The sequence below is a fragment of the Dermacentor variabilis genome, chromosome 5 (assembly GCF_050947875.1).
Source record: "Dermacentor variabilis isolate Ectoservices chromosome 5, ASM5094787v1, whole genome shotgun sequence".
Taxonomy (NCBI): Eukaryota; Metazoa; Arthropoda; class Arachnida; order Ixodida; family Ixodidae; genus Dermacentor; species Dermacentor variabilis.
In genome coordinates, this window is record NC_134572.1 from 116,227,200 (window position 1) to 116,230,366 (window position 3,167).

A 3,167-nucleotide genomic window follows, 5' to 3' on the forward strand; every position below is an offset into this window, starting at 1 on the left:
GTTTGAACTTGTCAGTATTCCGTCTGGCAACTGCATGCACCACTAGAACATCTCGTTTTCTTTTTTCATAACACGGGAAAATACACATGTACCGCAAAACGTGATGCGTACCGTAACCGCATTGATAACGGCAAACACTCATGGTTACAATGTTCCTCCGGAGACCAGCTATATGTTTGAGTACAGAGATCGGCAGTGTACCAGGAGGAAATCGTTGACATAGTCAAGAGTTCAGCGAAAGCTCATATGGTCAGGTAGCATATTACAAAAAGTGAAAAGATAAGGTAACTGACCAAGTCGAAAGTCAGGTGCCTTGACCTAAGTTTATTCCCAGTCAACATAAGTATGTTCATGGACCATGCAGTTTGCTCATTTGCTCCGCGGCGCTCGTAGTCCCATACAACTATAGTCACTGTATACGCTCCCTTTAGGGAACCTATACAGGGAGCCTATACAGTAACCCTACATAAAACTCGCGTATGCCGCACTGGTGAAATTGAATGATATCTTTCCGCTTGCAGTTTTGTCATTTACTCGGTGTTTATTGTGTGAATGGCTCTGGGCTCAGTAACCTAGGCGGTGATGGGTGGGGAAAAGATACAATATACCTACTACTTTTTCTGCAGCAAAGTGGCCGCATAAATGCCTTGGAGCAGGTGGACAGAAAGCTGTAGCGTTTTAACTTTGCGACAACTGCATGAAGCTGGAACGCCGACAATGGAATGATTCCGACAGTATCACGACAAGACAGTGATGACGATGGAACGAGGGCAGTATGACAAAGATGGCCCATCGACAATCAGATGACATTTATGAAGCGATGACGATGGTAAGGCAAAAGTGTGATGACAATAGTATGAAGACGACTGTGTTTCAAACATAGCATGACGATGACAGTATGATGAGAGCCAGATGAAAAAGTAAGTATCACAACAGTGTGACAATGAATGCATGAAGTTGACTGTATGGCAATTATGCAATGACGACAATGACAACAATATGAGGATAATGGCCTGACGACAACGGTATGACGTCTGTATGGTGATGGCATGACATGACGAAAATTGGATGGAAGCTAGAATTGTGACTGCATGAAGCTGGAATGCCGACGATGGAATGATTTCTACAGTATGACAAGACAGTGATGATGATGGCAAGGCAACGGCAGTATAATCATGATTGAATGTCAAAGAAAGAATCATGTAGATGGAACAACGAAGACAGTATGACAAAGATGGCCCATTGACAATGGTATGACATTTATGAAGCGATTACGATGGTAAGCCAAAAGTGTGATGACAATAGTATGACGACGACTGTGTTTCAAACATAGCGTGATGATGACAGTATGATGAGAGTCAGATGAAAAAATAAGTATCACGACGACAGTGTGACAATGAATGTATGAAGTCGACTGTATTGCAATTATGCAATGCCGATGATGAAATAACAATACGAGGACAATGGGATGACCACAACAGTATGATGACAATGGTATGACGTCTGTGTGGTGATGGCATGACAGCCTGACGAAAATTGGATGGAAGCTATAATTGTGACAATGGAACAACCACAACAGTACCACTATGATAGTATGACCATGACTGCTAGCCTATGACAATGGAGTGATGACAATGGCATGACCAGAGTCCAATGACAAAGTTGGAATGATGACAATGCAATGAGCACATGCCTAGTAGCGCAAGCTATTTGACAACTTGAACCACTGGGATGTTAAAGGCATGACATCGAGGGCATGATGAGAGTCAGATGACTAAGCAGAAATGATGATGATGTAAGGACCATGATGGCACCACGACTATGATGGCATCACAACCGTACCTAGTGTCCCAAGCTACTCAAACAGCTGCACCATTTGGGGTGTATATTTGTCCCACAACAATAATAGTAAGCTGCCTTGCTTGCACTTCCTTTCTTGAAAGCATTGCGCTAACTACTTTCCTGTCGAGAATGATATGTCATGCTGATAATGTGTATGCCATTCGTGACTTGGAAGTATCGGGCTCGCAGCATTAAAGAAAGGAAATGCAAGCAAGACATGACGATTATTGCTGTGGAACACGATACACCCCAAAGGATGCAAACTTTTTAAAGGGTGTAGTAGACAACTAGGGGCACTGGGCTGGCATAACGGGCTTGCTAGCCAGCTAGATAGATAGATTCGATAGACAGGAAGAGAATGTCAAAAAAGAAGGCAACGAATGCTAATTAAATAAAATTTCTTAAAGCGAGTGCCCGAAAGTGTTATATGCCAAGAAACGTTCAAATGCACGAGTCATATGTGGGCAGCATGTTAAAGTGTGCAGTTTAATTAGAGGCAACTGAATTTCTTAATACAGCTGCTTGAAAGAAACTGATTCATTGGAAATTAGTCTACGATTCCGACGGGTTGCACAAGTCCACATGTCAGGTGAAATCCTGTCTTTATTTTTATTATTATTAATGAACATAATTCAGCCTGTGACATCACAAGGAGCTGGTTCAGGAATGGTGCGATACTGGTATGGACAGAGGTATAAGTTTCGTATGAGTGCAAGTGAGCTTGAACATATAACATTCACTGTCGCAAGGAAGCTTCTTTTTCAACCTTGGAAGAAATTTTGTAACACCATTTTTGCTTATGTCAGCCTCTCTCATTTGTTCCATCAAATAATATTACTACCTAAAAAATCACATTACGTAAGCACTATTCATATACTCGTGCGAATTTTGTGCTCGTGTCATCATGACAATCGCCCAAAGGCAGCCATCGGTTGGCAGCGGGCCAGCAGATCTAGAAATGTGAAGGTGTTTGTCTGAAGGGGAGCTATCTTTACCTTCCACTTGTTAGCTCCATACATTGCATGTAACTACAAGACCTGCCTCATAAGTTCACTTACAGAATATGTTTACAGATGAATGTGAAGGGTTGGTAAAGCCCCTTTAAAGCCAATATCAGAAGCGGTGCTTAAAACTACTGCCACTTCTAATTGCTTTTCATTTGAAGTCCATAATTAGCGCACTGTACAGCCTTAACAATTTATTTTGCATTTCGAATATCAGATTATGAAATCAAATAGTGAGGACTATCTGAATCATATTCAATGTTCTGAACACTCATAAAGCTTTACTCTAAATAAAAAAAGCAATGTGTTTGCTTTCAAGTA